The sequence below is a fragment of the Dasypus novemcinctus genome, chromosome 13 (genome assembly GCF_030445035.2).
Source record: "Dasypus novemcinctus isolate mDasNov1 chromosome 13, mDasNov1.1.hap2, whole genome shotgun sequence".
NCBI classification, from domain to species: domain Eukaryota; kingdom Metazoa; phylum Chordata; class Mammalia; order Cingulata; family Dasypodidae; genus Dasypus; species Dasypus novemcinctus.
In genome coordinates, this window is record NC_080685.1 from 5,177,080 (window position 1) to 5,194,981 (window position 17,902).

General features: G+C 37.3%; 1 protein-coding gene across 26 annotated transcripts in view; it reads left to right on the forward strand.

Annotated features, from left to right (window-relative positions):
* The window catches only part of AKT3 (AKT serine/threonine kinase 3), a 337,190-nt gene that overhangs the window by 126,507 nt on the left and 192,781 nt on the right, over window positions 1–17,902 (forward strand). For 2 of the 26 annotated variants that reach the window (XM_058309422.2, XM_071207344.1), the window contains exon 1: window positions 8,125–8,141. The exons of the other annotated variants lie outside the window; for them this stretch is intronic. The gene's annotated coding sequence lies outside the window, so the exon portion shown is untranslated. Of the gene's footprint in view, window positions 1–8,124; window positions 8,142–17,902 lie in introns of those variants that run through there. 26 annotated transcript variants of the gene reach the window in all.

Here is a 17,902-nt window from a genome sequence, read left to right on the forward strand (position 1 = left end):
GTTTTGATTCCTGGGGCCTCCTGGTGAAGGCAAGCTGGCCACACAGAGAGCTGGCTCAGCAAGATGACGCAACAAAAAGAGACACAGAGGAAAGATAATAAGAGGCACAGCAGATAGGAAACTGAGGTGGCGCAAGAGAATGATCTCCTCTCTCTCACCCTGGAAGGTCCCAGTCAGTTCCTGGAGCCACCTAAAGAGAAGACAAGCAGACACAGAAGAACACACAGTGAGAGGACACAGAGCAGGCCACGGTGGGGGCGGGGAGCGCGGCGGACAGGGGAAATAAATAAATAAATCTTTGGGGAAAAAACCCCACAAAAGCCAGGTTTCCCTTAAGTATGTTTCCCTAATAATGCCTCCCTTCTCCTGGGAAGTCTCACATAATAATTTGGGAATTGGTACTTAAAACCATTAGTCTTAGAAAAGTTTAAGCTTTTAAGCTTTTTGGTTTGGGGACTTTATTTTACCTGGTTGTCGTTTTGAGTCCTTGAAGACTTGACAATGGTATGACCTGAACATGGCTACTGCTCATGTAGCCCTGTTTTGTAAAGTTTTAGGTAAAATAATAAGTTGATCTAAACTCACAGGGGCTAGTGTGATATAGTAGCAAGCTGAAAGTTCATGAGAACCGTCACTTTTTTCCCAAAATGACTAAAATTTATGACCAGCATAGTGTAAAATTCTGGCTCCCCGGATGTCACCAATACAACCTCTTGATAAGATGAAGCTAAGTTTATCAATGACCCAGGAAGGGAGAATACCACCTGGCAGAGTTTTGGCTTGTCTGGGAGGGAAGAAGGCAAGGGCCGTGCTCCTGCGAAGGAGAGGTGTGGTTTCCATTAGGTCTCTGAGTGTGTGCAGGGCTGGGCTGGGGTGGACTGTGGTGCCGACTCGGGTGGGATCCTCACAGGGTGGGTGGAAGTGCATGGTGAGGGCTCTTGAGGGGAGGGATTCAAAGAAATCACAGGGAACAAACCGTCTGTTGATGCTTTCTGGGGAATAGTTGGTGGGTCTCTCCACCCACTTCCTTTAACGAACAACCCAACCATTTGCTAGTCTCCTAGAATAGCAGAGTAATGCTGATGGAGGCAGCAAGTTGTTTAGAGTTGGTTTAGTTTCAGTCTTAGTGCCCAAGTTGTGTGTGGTTTCTTTTAACCTAGTAATGCAATAGAATTACAACATTTTAATATCAAGCTGTTGGTGTATTTGCTGCCAAAGTAGCAAAACTTGCAAGGTGTTGGAATGGCGATTTTTTACTTCCTTTAATGAAATGTAGCTGAGTGCCATGTAACAGGTCAATTCATGTGAAAAGTCATCATTCCTAATGGGTGACTATCAAGTCAGTATTATAATTCTCATTCTTTTTTGTTACTCCGCAGCTCAGATCCATCTCTTGTCATTGAAGTTTTGACTTTGATGTTTATAAAAGAGTTCATGATGCTTCGTTTTCTTGGTTCTACTTTTTTTCTTTGCTGTAAGTAATTTGAAATATGAGGGAGGAGTTCCCGTTCTGTTGTGGAGTACGAGGATGTGAGACTTGATTTCATGAGTTCTAACTAAGCCTGGGTTATTGTCTCAAGAAGAATAGGCTTTCCACCTCTGTGTGTTTTAACTTCTAAATTAATTAAAGGCAAGATAGTACATTTTTGCTATTGCAGGCTGATTTAAGGAGACTGTCCCAAAAATTAACTGTTGTCAGTTGTCTGCCCTTTATTTTTCTTTCCTTAACAGATGTCAGGTTGAACTGCCTTGTCCTGCTGCATGCTGTGACTGCTCTTTGGTATTTAGCCACTGTATACATGATGTAGGTTTGGCTCCTTCTAAGTGTGAGTGTGTTCGCAGTAACTGAAAACATTTGTATTTGCGTGAATTGCTCATTTTCTATCATAACCTGGGGGCGTGGAGAGAATCTGTCGAAGACGCTCCTCAGCTCAGGCAGGGAGCCTTGGCTAACCCACCTGTGCCACTGCCTAAAAGGCCTGAGACCAGATGGGGCTGGCAGCCTCTTCTCTGCCTTGCATTGACTTTATATTTCTGATACTTGTTGAAGGGTGCCAGGTGTTTGGGTAAAATGAGTTCCTTTTTGCTCTCAATCCCTCCTAACAAGTTCCTTGCTTTTTTTCCCCATGAGGATATCCTGGTTTTTAAGGGCGGTGAGAACCATAAGAGAGAACACTTTGACTCTTAAATGGAACATTCTGACCATTTTCAAATTTGTCTATAGATAGATAATCTCTGACCTTTGGCTCATTTTTCCCTCTGTTGTGTTGACAGCTTCTTAAAGTGTAGTCTTGGTAGCTGTGAGGCTGAGCCCTTATTCATAGATTACGAAGGTTCTTCTGCAGAAAGAATGGTTTACAAGAGAAATGATGTTTGCTGTTTTGAGAATCTGCTTTTGTAAGTTGTTGTAGAAACTGAACTTCGGTGTTACTAAAGATCATGTTAATGGTTGCTCTACTTTTAGTTTGTTACCTATTTTAGTTGAGTTTATTTATAAAATATTTTTATATATTGAGCCCGTGTTTTGGACAGATTTTTAAAAACTGAAGCATAAACATTTTTCATTTTTTTATGCTATTTCTTTCTTTTTTAATTGAGGGGAAATGAAGTCTCAAAGTGTTAAGTGATGGGTCCTAATTCATTTGCTAGTAAGTGGCAGAACCAGAAAGCAGTTGTCATTATTTACCCAGGGATTTTTTTCCCAGATTTTGCCACTGGAATTTACTTAATTTTCCTCTAGCACATATGTAATTAGTATTGCTTTGTTATTAATCTACCTTTCATGAATAATTGAAATGGATTTGGCCTATGTATTGTAAATTATAGCCCAATTGGAACTCCAAATTCATCAAACTTAGGATTCCTTTTAATGCCCTGCAGCAGAGTAATCAAAAGGGAATTGAGCAATTAGCACTCACCAGGATAAGGGGAACATGAGCAGTGAAGGTGTAAACTCCAGATCTGCCCTGTACAAGACCTTCATGAAGATACCTTTTATAAAAAGGCAGCAGTAGCTTAATTGAATTTCTACTAAGTGATAGATGATTGACTACAATAACTTGTAGCTACTACTTTGAAAGTTGTAATAATATGGGCTACTTAGTTATTTTTAACCCATTGTGACATTGTTTGGCCACGTATTTGTGGTGTGTGTATATTTATTTATATATATGTATATACGATGCACATACACAGTTTTCATTAATATATTACATCATATCAACTGATTACCATTTGCTCTAGTTTTTCATGGCAGTGGTGTTTTGGAAGAATGATATATATTTGAACTGTATACTGAAAAAGCCAAAGTAGCCTTCAAAAGGAATGCTGATATGCTTGTTAAAAATGCAGTTTTCTAGAACCTGAAATTAGAACGTCTAGGTTTAGGATCTTGGTATATAGATGTATTTGTGTTAAGTATCCCTGGTGATTCATATTTACACTAAAATTTTATTTCATTTTTTATTTTATTTTTTATTTCTTTTCCTTTCCCCCGCCCTCTGCCCCCTGCCCCGTTGTCTGCTCTCTTGTGTCCATTTACTGTGTGTTCTTCTGTGTCTGTTTGCTTTTGGCAACACTGGAATCTGTGTCTCTTTTATATTGCGTCATCTTGCTGCATCAGCTCTCCATGTGTGCGGCGCCACTCCTGGGCAAGCTGTGCTTTTTCACATGGGGCAGCTCTCCTTGTGGGGCGCACCTCTTGCGCATGGGGCTCCCCTATGCGGGGGACACCCTTGCATGGCATGGCACTCCTTGTGCGCGGCAGCACTGCGTGTGGGCCAGCTCACCACACAGGCCAGGAGGCCCTGGGTTTGAACCCTGGACCTTCTGTATGGTAGGCGGACGCTCTATCAGTTGAGCCATATCTGCTTCCCTACGCTAAAATTTAACACTCATTCTCTTAAGAAACCTTTTTCAATTTAGAGATGTTTATACATAATTTTGACAGAAATGTATAATACTTAACAATAAAGTACAGTATATGTTATAATGTGGAAAACTTTTCTTGACTTTTGGTTTAAAAAAAATATTTCTTTGGCTGCTAACTTTCTTATTGATTCTTAATTTTTGGCCTTGGTGACAGTGTTTGTTCATGTAATAGTTTGTCTAATGTGTGTAGGTTTTATACAACTAAAAGTAAAAGATATAACCAAATGAATTTGTTTCTTTGTAAAGAAGAAAATAGTACAGCTGCACCCTCAGTAGGGAGTAGACTGATCTCTCTCTGAGTGCCTAGCTCTTCTTGATCTTGTTTTGCCTTAAATCACCCCAGTTTCCCTTGGGTGTAGACTTTTTCCAAGGTGCTCCGGGACAAGGGCCATCTTCCCTTCTAGTCTCACAGGGTGTTGGCACAGTGGTCCAGACAAGTGTGCCTGTTTTGTTTCTCGAGTAACTTGAAGAGTACATATATGTTATTAAATGGAATTTATTGCGTCTGACTTGGAAGAAAAGGATATGCATTTCATAGGACTCAACCTTAAGTGGAATTTCTTGAGAGGGTCACCGTTATTTACCTCGAACTTAGTAGTCATCTAAAAGGAAGCCAGTGAAAACACACTGTACCGTTTGGTGCCGTTTTCCTAAAGGTTGACGCCTGGATTGTGAAGTTATCTTACATCCAGTTGTGAAATTAATGGTGAGATAGTGGCTTTGGATATAGGGATGAGAGTCTTGAGTCTGTAGTAAACTAGGGTGAGAGGTATTAATGTGAAATAGTTTTATAAGATTTCTAGAGAATATTTCATTTGCGTTCTCAGGTATGGCGATGGAAGGGCTTGAGTCAGAGTAGGCTAGCTTCAAAGTCATCAACTCGATGTTTACCTCCACTAGGACACAGAGAAAAAGAAAATGGCTTTGAAAGTTCTTTCTTCCTCCCTCCCTCTCTCTTTTTCTTCTTCTTTTTTGAATAGTGACAGGCATCCATGAATAGTGATGAATTCAGGAAAACTCCTAGGCTCAACCGTTATCTTGACAGTTGGCGGACAGATGCTCCTGATTTGAGTGTGAGACTGAGGTATTCAAGCACTTCGGAACACTCTCCTGTGCCAGCCAACTTCCTCCTCTTATTGTGGGGTGAAGTTATCAGCTGCTTTGTAATAATGCTCATTGATAAAGGACCTCTGAGACCTGGGTACAATATTTATTTAGTGTTTGTTGATTTTGAGCATAACAACATCTATCATTTTTATAAATCGTTTTTCAGTCCTTGTTATTACTAGTAATATCAACAATTTTACCTTTAACCTTTTAAATGAAAATAACTGTTTAATGGAAAGTAGCTTTGATAATTTTGAACATGGTTGATGTTTTCATTGAAGACGTGAATACCTCCTTCATTTCTCTGCAATCAGGAAGAAATTTTCCCTCTTTCCCATTGGGGATTGGGCAGGGTTCTCTCATCCATCCAGTGTTCTCATTCTCGAGTTTGGATTCTGTTTTTCTTGGTCATCTGCATTTGTTGATCTTCCACATGTAGGGTAAGGACCTTCTGTTGACTCTTATAGGCTTTGGCCTGGGAATGAGATGGCCCCTTGGAATGATGAAGTTGGGTGACTGGGAGGTGCCTCTTGTAAAATAAATTTTGGTAGTCATGGTGTGTTTCTCCTTAGGGTTTTATTCATGTGCCTGCACTCAGAAGGATGACTAGAATATGTTTTAGAAATGTTAAAAAAAATTAGATGGAACTGCTGTGATGGAATTCTGACTTTATATTACTAAGTAAATTTAGGTTGTTGCCATTTCAATTTATGTATCTTTTGTTCCTAAAGTTTGGTATTATACTGTGTTTCTCTTTTATGGTAACATGTTCAAATGTAAGCATAATATAATAAAAGTTAAGTTAGCAGTCTAGTACTTGCAGCATGAATATAGCTGATGTGTCAAAATGTATGAATTGTTCTTAATGTAAAACATTTTGTTCATGAGGATAATATAACTCCTGCTTTGACCTGTTAAGCTATGTAAATTTTAATGACTATAAAATTAAAATGTATTTCCTTCCAAAATTTGGAAATTATTCAGAATGTTTTATGCTTGCTTCTTTTAAAGATTTTATTATGTAATATGTAAAGATTTAAATCTAACATAAAACCTAAAAGTACCATAATGCCTAGGTTTCTTCTCTCTTTTAAAAAAAGTTATCTGTAGGTAATTGCACCTCTTCCTTGTCCAGGAGCAACAGAAAGAGGCAGGTAATACTACACTAACACCTTTTTCCTTTTAGTGCCCACCTTCTGATTCTGCGTATTGATACTTACTTAAAAAGAACCAAATAGATAGGGTTACCTTGTAGTGATAAATTTCTCATAATTATTAATTCCCTTTTCTCTCCATGATGTAAAAAATAGTAAGAAAATATAGGAATTATAAGGATATGGCTTCTTTATCTTTGGTAACCCTATTTTCCAGTGGAAAATAAAAGAATGGTTTACATGATTATTTTTCAGGGGTATACAGCTTTTAGAAATAGGAATAACATCCAGGAAGGTGGAAAGAATAAAAAGGAGAAGAGCAAGAGGCAATTGCATTTTGATTGGGCCCTTATTGCATTAAGCCTTAATGTTTATCTACTTTTTCATTTTAAAAGGTATTTCTATTTGAGAAGAGTACTTCTTTAATTGGTTAAAGCTGAACTCTTGAGGTAAGGTAATTGATATTACTGAGCCTGGCTCCCCGCCTCCAGTATATCTATTTGGTCTCACCAGAAAGGTTTTAAGCTTCGTGCCAGAGGCTGCTTTTATTTATGTGTCTCTTATAACTCTTATAATACCAAGGTAGTTAAGTAAGAATTTATTTAGAACTACAGTAGATGTTCAGCATAGTAGAGATTGGTTAGTTATTCACTAAATCCCCCCCCCACACACACACACACTAGCCTTTCTCTTTTCTTCCTGGTGGCAGTCACAAGGCCAAGACGGTGGCAGAGCCTCTAGATGGAAGGAATTACTTCTTGAAGGAGAGCCAATTTGTGTTGACTTTATATGAGCTGTAAATAAATCTTCCATTATGTTACCTCATTTAAGATCTCATGGTTTGTATCTTTTGGCCACTAGCATTACCTTTGGGGGTATACTCAACACTAGCTAGAGTGAATAATTTAATTTACTCTAAATTTAATCATCAGTTTTTAGGAATTGGAAGTAGGAGAAGTCAAGAAAACAAAAGTAAATTGGGGAGTAAGAAATTGGGTGCGACACCAATTGGAGGAAAACTCAGTCTCGGTGGAGGGGAGATGAATACAGAATACTGAGAAAAATTTGGAATGTTGTATTTGGAAAGTGATACAAAAAACTTGTAGAAAGTAGGGAGTTGTGGTATGAGCAAGTTAGAAGAGCAGTCCTTGGGAGATGGAGGAGGAGGGGATATTGTGAAATAAGAAATTCAGATCTCTGAGCGGGGGTTACAATTTTAAGCACTTGATTTTTAAAAAAAGGAATTTTGCCTCATTCTACCTGTGATTTGCAAATGTATTTTCTGCTTATTTCAGATTTAATTAATACCTTGACAAACATGGTATTCAGTAAAAGGTAGCATGTTCAAATGAACAGTGTTGCAAGCTTGTATGTCTGTGTGTTGGGACATTAGATATATTACCAGAATTATTTCCCTAATGAGTACATGAAAGAATTGAACTATGCCATTTTTTATGCCTATATGAAATTCAGTGTACTGTATTTTGATAATGCCATTTATAGGTGAAATTTACCTTGTATGTTTTGGACTTATAAAATACTGCATAGACTATACAGGAAAACATTCTTCAATTCATTTTACTAAAATTTACTCTTCATATTTTAAACTGATACCATTTAACTTGTTGGGTCTTAAAACTGGACTTTATTCGCCAATAAAGAAAGCTGATTGGTAAAATGTGTGTGACCTAGATAGCTTTTTTTAAAAAGCTTTAAAAATGAAGCATTAATAATAGCTAAAAATTTAAAATAGAATACATGACTGACCTGATATTTCTGATTTTGATTTCCTTTCTTAAATGATGACGAAGAGAATATGTGCAGTCACTGACTTACGAACACCCATTTCCCAAGTATGGTGGCAATGATCGTGGTGTAAGATGGGGAGATTTTCTTACCCACTGTTCACAGTTGCTTCAGCTGCAGATGAAATTCCCTTTTAACCAAGTGGTAAGAGAACTTCTCTACTGAGTCTTTGGCCTTGTGGTTGTGGAAGCAGTAGCTACCTCTGATAGAAGGAGAAAGTTGTCTTTATTCCTGTGTGTAAAATCCAGGATATAAAGAATACAGTCCCCTTCTTTCACCTCACACGTATTCCTATGCTTCAGTAGCTACAGAGGATCACAGATCTATTGTGTATTTAGTGGCCTGGATTCTAACTTAAAACTCATTTTTAAAATAGAAATGCTAATACAAATACTAGCAATACTTTAGAGTGTATGCTTTATGATGTATAAATTAGATGGAGGAGCACTGGACTTGAAGTCAAAGGAACTGGGCCACGGTGTGTCTCTTAACAACTCTAAATCTTGGCTCCTTAATTTGTAAAATCTTAATATCCTGTAGTCTTGGTGTTGACAGTGACCTGTAGGGCAATTTGGTACACCCTTTCACCTGCACTCCTGTTTCTTCTATTATGTCTTTGATATGTGGCTCTCCAGGGAGAAGGAGTTTATTATCTCCTTATCTTCCTTCATCCGGTGCATATAGCCAGCTTTTTGAAACTTTGGAGTAGAATCTCCATGTTAGTTGTAAATTCCCGTTAAATTATTATTTGGAACCCAGCCTTTTGGTCATATGAAATCTACCAGTACTTCCAGTACTTTTGTTAGTACCTAGTCCTTGAAAATTAAAATCTTGACCCACAACTTAAAAACCATGGGAGAAGACTCATCTCGGGAGGACATTTAGGTTGTCAAGTGTAAAGTAGCAGAATGCAAAGACTATAATGTAATACAAATTAAAATTATATGGAAGTTATGTACATAAGAGTAGTGTTATTTTTTAATATATTATTAAAATATATTCATTAGTGTAAAAACAAGACTGTTTGATTAACTAACATAGAATGGTACACTCAAGTATGCCTGAATTGTTCTGTCTAATGGTCATACAAATCATAAATTTTAAAAAGTTGTTTTAAACAAATTCAGTGACTTACTCCATGAGGCTTTTAATTATTAGTATTTTATTCCAAGTACTACACCTTAATCTAGTAAACTAGAAATCTGTTCATTGAATGCCTCCCCCCCCCCCCGTCTAAGTATACTAAAGATGCAGTGATGTATTGCTCCACCCGCACCCCTTCTAAGGGAAGTGGTTCCGTTCTTACCTTCCGTGGTTTGGAAGTAGACCATCACCCCTACTCCCAGTCAAGCTCTTAGGTAGGTGTCTAACCCAAGAGCTCATTTAAGGAATTAAGAGGATGGAAGACTGAAGCAGTGAAGAAATGGGAAGTGAAGCCATAATGCGTCAGAGCTGGAATTGCCCTTCTGGGCTAACTGCAGGCTGTCCTTGGGCGGGAGCCGGAGCCAGTGGGGAGGTGGGGGGGCAGGCCGTGGACTGGCTGAGACGCGGCTCAGCGACGGGGAGGACCCTGGAGGAGAAGCCTGCGAAGCCTGCGACTCCTGGGTGGGCCGAAGGGCGTGGCTGTCACTTTCCAGCTCCCCTTTCGGAAGGTGCGCTGCAGTGCCCTCACCGGGAGGCACCTGTGTCTTTGCGCCTTCGCTTCCGCGGGTCCCTTGCAGCCAAGTGCACCCTATTAGAGCGCTAAGGGTCAAGTCAAGGGTCAGAGGTACGTCTTTGGCTGAGGCCTGCTTCTGACCACTGTTGGAAAAACAGTCCCTCTTCTTCCCATCCGTTTCCATATCATTAAAACAAAATACTAAGTAATCATTCCCTTTTAATTTCTAGACTTTCTTACTCTGAAATTTTATGAAAAAAGTTTTTTCTTGATTTGCTTATTGTACAAAGGAAAAGTTTGTTTGTAAACTGATGCATTGCTTGCATTTCTCCTAAGTCCATATGAATATGGTCGTCTTGAATTTCGAAGTCCTCACTATTTCCTTAATGGTACATTACAGTCTTTAACCTGGTATTTGCAAGTATTTAAGAATAATCCATATATTAGAAATCATATTTGGTACCTGTTGAACTTGTTGGAAAGACTTCAGTTATTCACATTTAACAAGAGCACATCAGCTTTTTTACGTCTGTGGCATATATGAGCTCTTAGAAGATGTGGAGTAAATAGAAATGAGAATGTGCACCAGAAATGCTATTAGCACTTGGTTCTATAATTCTAATTTATGACCATTTCCTTAGAGCTTTGTTCCATCTGAATTTGAACATTGAGGAAAAAATCCTTCTATCAGAAGTTAGTTCTCATCACCCCTTAGGGTAAAGAATAGTCTTCACAACTGTAATTATACTAAAGAAACTTTCTCTTTAAATAGTTTTTACTCTTATCAAATGTTTCTTATTAGAAGAAGCTTTTAAAATAGTCTGATTTATTCCTGTGGACAATTTGATTTTTTTCATTGTCATTAACAATGCAAAGTGGCTTCAGACTGATGTATGCTGCAACTTGGATGACCCTTGTGAACAGTGTGCTAAAGTGAAATGACAGATGCAGAAGGGCAAGTATTGTATGATCCCTTTTATATGGAATATATAAAACAGGCAAATTCATAGACACAGAGAGCAGATCACAGGCTGCTGGGGGCTGGGGCTGGGGGCTGGGAGCTGGGGGTGGGGGCTGGGTGGTACTGTTTTATGGGTGCAGAGTTTCTGTTTGGGATGAGGAGAAAATTTTGGTAATGAATGGTGGTGAATGTAGCACGACACTGTGAATGCAATTAATGCTGCTGAATTACACACTTACATGGTTAAAATGGTAAATTTTATGTTGTGAATGTTATCACAGTAAAACTTAAAAAACAGTTTCAGATAGTTTGAAAATTGTTGATTGTTTTAGCTCAGAAAAACTGTTGATTAAAGTGATGTAACAACACCTTTTCTGAAGTCAAGCCCATCATTATTCCATTAAGTTTGAAGATCCAGTACCCTCAGCATTATAACTCAATGTAGCTTACACCTTACAAATGTATCTTCAACTTGATTTTCCTGAATGGAATTAAGTTCTTGTTTCTCTACCAAGAGTGGTGATTTAACTTTATATGGTAAAGCGATCAGTCATTAGATGGTTAACATCTTTGAATTTACCTTCCTAACACTATTAGTCATTTTTCAGTTAACCAGGATAGTTGCTATATAGTTTCTCGACACACTTTTAGAAAAAGGTAGTTTCCCTCATCCCACCTCTGTACACTGAGCCCTTTATTGTTTAACACTAGATCGTGTCAAGATCATGTTAATACAGTACCATTCACCTGGTTTGAAAGTATTCAGAACAAACATGTATTGCTGGTCACATATCCAAACAAAACATCTGCATATATCAAAACCAACGCAATGAGCCTTTACGACCTATTTTAATACATGACGATGTTTGGTGAGCAAAGCAGAGCACAGGGGGCAGTGCCTGCACGTCAGGACAGGATGGTCCTGCCGCCCAGGGGCCGGAGCCGAGCCCTCGGGGACACGTGGGGGATCAGGATCCGGCTGTTCCCCGAGGAGCTGGGCCTGCCTTCCGGGGCGAGGTCGCAGCCTTCTGGGGTGGCATTTGGGTATTATCATCAGCAGTGCACTTATTTTTATTAAGGCACAGATTACTTCAAGCTTGAATAGGTGCTCTTGAGTTCTGGACTGTTATTAATTCCTTATATGAAGTCAGTTCATGTTTAGATTTTATTTTAGAAATGTGAAATATTTTGATGTCATACTTCCTTTCTGTGCCTAGCATGGTTCTTGGCACATAGTACTTAACTATTTAATAACAGACAACATTTCTTGAAAAATTTGTTAGGGCACATACAAGGACATTTTAAGTGTATGTTTGCTGAATATCTGAAGAAGAGTTACATCTGTTTCAGTCAGATAGAAAATTGATCCAGATGGTCTTAATGAAAGGTCATTCTCATGGTGATACTGTATCTTTGAAATGGGCCAGTAGAAATATGAACAACTATAGCTTATTCTTTTGGAATTTTTAAAATACACTATACCTTGACTTAGAAACACTCCAGTGTACCTGTATCCATTCATTTATTATTCAGCTAAAGAATAAAAACATTTCACAAAGTGGACACATTGTTTAATTTTGTTTTGCATTTTCTAGATTGTAGTGTAAGGCCAATAAATTAAACCCAGGCAGTTCTGTTGCTAATTACACACAACTTCTCTTGAGTATCAAATATTCAAATCCATTTTATGAATATGGTAGAGAGAATAACAACTGTAAAACAAAGCAGTGTGCATGTAAGTGACTGTTAGCGTGCATTTCAGAAAGGATAAATGCTCACCATATGGTACAATTACTGTGTCCAAGTTTTCAAATTAGCTTCTCTCATCCTCCTTATTACTGTCTTTAAAAAGAGAGGAAAAAACCCAACATGATTTATCTACTCTGCAGCAGAACTCTTGACGCAAAACAGCAGCCCAGTTCTGTCCAGTTTTTTTTCCCCTTAGCATAATAGAGGCTGTCGGACTTTTTTATCCTAATTACTGTGTGAGCCTCAGATGAACCCCTTTCCATTCACAGGGCTTTGTTAAGGGAGGAGCTGTCAACGTGTCTGCCCGTTTGCAGCTGTGCTGTGGCTTTAGCTTGCTTAACATTATGCTGCTTTTTAGACTTGACAGAAGGGATTTTTTTTTTTTTATTAAGGCAAAGCAGCCTTGTAGCGAAATGGTTTAAGCAGCTGCATTGTGGGGAAGCACAAAGAAGTTATTATTGTGTCTGTTGAGGGGGGGAGGAGGAAGGGGGAGATATTCGGCTGCTGTTGATGCCGATTGTTGACTTGCCATCTGCCAGATAGGGAGAAGAAAAAAATGACAGCTCCAGCAGGGTGTTCAAGAGGTTGTTTGGAGAGACGCATAAACATGTGCAGATGTCGAGCTGAATAATGGCTAGGACTTGAGACGGTTTATGATGCCGCTGCTGTGTTGCACATACAGAGGGGTGTGTGTGCGGGCTTGGGTAACCGAGGGGCCGCCCGAGTTACCAGTGTCCCCGCGGGCCCCGCCCCGCGCTGTGCTAGTTAGCGTAGGAGTTTCATACTTCCTCTTTCCTTGCTTACTCATATCCAGTTTTAGAAAACACCTCCTTTAGACGGCAGTACAAGCTTTCTGATTGCTCTTTGTAGATGATGGCTAATAATCCATTTGGTGAATTTCCACGTGCACTGCTGGTAAGAGGTGGTTTTGATTAGGAAGTCAGGTGCCTTGCCACGCTCATCACGCATGTATTAACAGCTGAACGCAGGCAGTGTGTAAACTATTAGCTGAAACTGAATTGATTTGTTTTATAGTCTACCACTAGGGGTGAGAGAGAGAGAGTACTAAGTTTATTTCACTAAGTAATTCCATCATACTTTGAGATGCTCCCAGTTGTGAAACAGAGTTACGCTGTACCTGGGCTAGGCTGGTCGAAGCTTTCCCCTCTGGGTGTGTTGTTTCTGTAAATGGCTGCATGTATTTCCATCATGCACTGATCAGTTGGTGGTATTTTCCTTATGATCCATTCTTGTCATTAGGTATTAGAGACGTGATGTATCTGGTATGTTTTTAAATGCTGTGGCAATTTTTCTATTTAGGTTGAAGTGAATATGTTTATTTTGATATCTTTTTGCTTACCTTGACCTTAAATAATTGAGAAGAAACAGTGATGTTAGTTAAAATTTTTCCAAGGTACTTATTTTCTAGAACATCTCAACTCTTTGGGTAAAATTTCAAAACCAGTCACAGTGTGAGTAAAATGACCAAAAACAAAAAACCTAAAAGATAAGTCTCTTAACACTTTTCTTTCTCTTTTCCTTTCATTCTTTTTTTCTTTATTGCCATTTGAATTTCTATTACAAAAAAGATGTGTGGAAAAACAGAGTTTATATTTTGACTTTTGGTAAACTTGAGCCCTCCTAAAACCTGTGGGGTATTGTTGCATAATTGTTCAGCGAAAATGCTTACAGCATGGTTGAAAAGCAAACCATACTGACCGAGCTTTGCATCCAAGTAGTGTCTTTCTGAAAGAGTTAAAGGAAGGTTTTCTCTTATTTTCTACTCTTCATAAAGAAATAGAGACTGAGTCAGTCTAGAAAAACTTTGTATCAGTTTTTCCGTAAGTGACTCTAATTTATACTTGCTGAAAAGGTGGAGAGAATCATCAGCTACATTGGAGCTTTCCTTTGTTTTGTTTTTCCATTTGGAAGGCCACAAATTTGTTGAGATTTTTGTGTGTAGAGTTATGTACATATATTTATAGTTTCATAGTCAGTCCTTATATTCCTGCTAAGTTTGGGGGCAAGCAGCATGCTGTTTTCCAGGTATTAATAAATTGAGTGTATGGTTTGCCAGCAGTCAAGGTGTTAGTGAGTGGCGGAACAAAAGCAAGCTTTCACAACAGCAAACTTGTACTTCTAGGCTTGATTCATCATATCATACTTCTTCTCAGGTTTTTGGAGCCATTTTCCAAATCTTTGTAGTACAGGGAAATATACATATTAAAGTGATTGAAATGTTAAAGGCAGAGTGTCTTTGAAGTTAGTTACACAGACCAGATTTGACTATCACTTAACCAGATGAATAACCTTAGGGAAAGTCCTTTATTCTTGTCAACCTTTAATGTTCAGTCTTAATCTGTTAAAAAAAAAAAAAAAAAAGGAACAATAACTGCTGCTCAAGGATCTTGTTAGGACTAAATGAAATAACATATTTAGAATGTCTGGAGTGTATTCAGTAGTAGCTGTTAGTACTAATTATTTTTGTTAGGTGTTGGTCTAGACGTCTGTAACTGTGGCGGCCTCACTTAGATAATGCTCTGACCTATTTCAGAGTCCGCATGTGAAGTTATTGGGGCCATTTAAAAGTATGGTCACCAAAATATGGTTGTGTTCTTAGAACTTTGGATTTGTTTAGTAATTTACTATTACTTAATAAATCTGGAGGGAAATCAGTTGTTTAGAGAGAAGACTATAAATGAAACTTGAATTTGAGGATGTGGTTTGAGTGGTATACAATAACTAAGATTTTTATATATTATCCTATAAAATAACTTTTCTACTTAAAAATTCATTATGGGATTCTGAAGAATTTATTCTTTTAATTTAGCACTAAGTTAAAATTATTTTTTAACAACGTTTTCCTGTTTGGTCAATATTTAAGCTGTATTTGGGGTTATAATTATTTTTAAAATAAGATTTTGGAATACTTTATAATAAACGAAAAGTGTAATTATAGTGAGCAAACACTATGAAATATAATACTCGCCTCCTATGGAGTTTTGAAGTATTATTTGATTTGTACATGAAGAACCTCATCAAGTTCCTATAGTGATGACAGTGCTGGGAGCTGATGGATGTGTTTTCTTGGAGCAAAGAGGAAATGGCTTTGCATGACCCAATAAACTCAGTAAATGCAATATAGGATGATTAAGTCCCACACAGAAAGTAGGTGTTTCTTAAAGTTCTTCTTTTAAAATTTGTGTTTCCATCAGGCATTCATTCTTTACCAAATAATCTTCAGTAATTTGGGGTGAAGGGTCGAGATCTAGCGCCTGGGAGAGCAGCCTGAACAGTTTCCAAGAGTGGTTAGTAGGACTGGGTATAGTGAGAAGAGGCTTCCATATTGGTGTCCGTGAATAAATTGGCTATGCTAGGAAAAAGAAACCTTAATCCGAATGATGTAAAATGCAATACTAGCTTCATACGAGGATTTTTAATATTTAACGGTACATGGTTAAAGGTTCCAGTCTATTTTTAATAATGGCATCGTGTTTACTAAAAACAACTTGCAGTACCAAAGAAGTGGAACTATCCCTGTAGCCTATGAAATCACAGCCTAGGATGAAACTATATTTAACTATGAGGGCATTTTCAAGAATGTAACTGTACTTGGTATATTTCCAGGATAACTAAAAAAAAAAAAACTTTTAGCTTTAATGGTATAGAGATATATTTGAATTGTGCCTCAGAAAAATCCTGCATGAATAGTAATTTTTAAAAATATTGGCCAGTATGTTGAAAACAGAAGAGTATTTCACTGTCTGACATATTCTTTAAGGAATCTTGCTAAATGTTTTGGCTTAAAATTTTTAATGTGTTTTAGTTTCAAGAAAATCTGATTAAAGATGTTGGTAAACTTGGTAGCACTTTTTAGAACAGAAGATGATTAAGATACAAAGGCAGGAAAGGCATAAACCGTGAAGTGTGTAGATTTTTTTGGCTAAGCAAGTCACTTATTTGCTTGAGACTGGAACACAGCATCAAAGTTCATAATTTTATACTTTAAGTGAAAGCACATAGAACACCAGCTGTTGTTTCCTGGCATCTTTGGGAAGAGATATTTAAGCTTAAATATATATATATTTATTACAAAAAGGAACTTCATAAAATGACCTTCTTTCTCTTCTCTGCATTTGCATTATATTCATCTGACTCTGTTACGGTAGCTCACTGTATTTTTTGTTTTAGCAAAAAGAGTTTTGGAATTTAATTTTTAAAATTTCTTTTTGGCTTAATTTCCATGGTATTATACTCTTTAGAAAGAATAAAATTGTTTAATGCCAGTAGAACAAATCTTAAAAACCTGGTTTACTCACAATTATGCTATATAAGGACATTGTTCCTGAGTGGAGAATTATATCTTAAGTTATAGAAGCAAGAACTTTTCTTAAAAGTATATGCAAATTCTGGTACTAAATGGTAGCCATGTGCCAGATAATTTCTCTGTGTAAAGTAATTAATACCTTGCATTTGTGTGGTATGTTTGTTACATTTGATGAAAGAATATTGTTACAATTGTACTATTAACCATAGCCCAGTGTTTGCATTAGGATTCCCTGTTTGCATTGTAAACTCTTTTTAGTCTAGATTTTCCTTTTCTTTTGGGGAGGGGGAGTTTATTCTGGATAATCACTGATTAATTTATACATAAAATTCTGAGAAGCTTTTTTTATATTCTTATATTAATGGTCTGTCATGCTGTTGGATTATATAGAGGTAGTTAGAGTTTTGTATATTACAAAAACTCTTTGGTAATCGAATTGGCGAAAACTTTTTTTCTACTTTGTGTGAAATATGAAAACCTTGAGAAGAAAAGGAATGAAGCATCCAGTGCACATTGACTTAGATTCCAGAAGATAAATTGATAATCCTTATGCTATGTTAAGATTTTTATAATTTCACAACCATTATGAAAATAAGTGGATGCTTTGACCCTATGTTGCCTACTTGTATTTATATTGTTTTTTATTAGTACGTGGGTGATTTATAACTAATAAGCCTGTTGGCTATTGACAGCTTTTAATTAGAATCCTGATCACCTATATTTTGGGCTGAATGTTAATCTCTTTGAATTATTTTATCTTGTACCAAAAGATCCTAATGTTCTGATGTTGTGCAATTTTAAAAAGCAAATTATTCCACAGAGAATATTGTAATAGGTAGTAGGGAATTTTCACAGTGCAGAATCATTTTTTATGTTTTTTTATTTCATTGTATTTTCAGTGACTTATATGATATTGAGATGTCAAGGCATTTCCTTTATGATGCCTTGGTTTTAGGAACACTTTCCTTTCAAAGTTACTGGGGACATTTGAAAACAACCATTATTTTGCCTCTACAGATATGGATAATGATGGAGTAAGACATATATATGATGAACGGAATGCCCATTTCTGATTTATTTAAAAATAAAAAAAATTTTTTATTAGAATGGTAGTAGTGATTGTTTTCTGGAATTTCTGTGTTTGTGTTAGGTAATACTGCCCTCAGAGGGCCAAGGTAAGTAAATTCATTTTTAACATTCAGAAGCAGTTT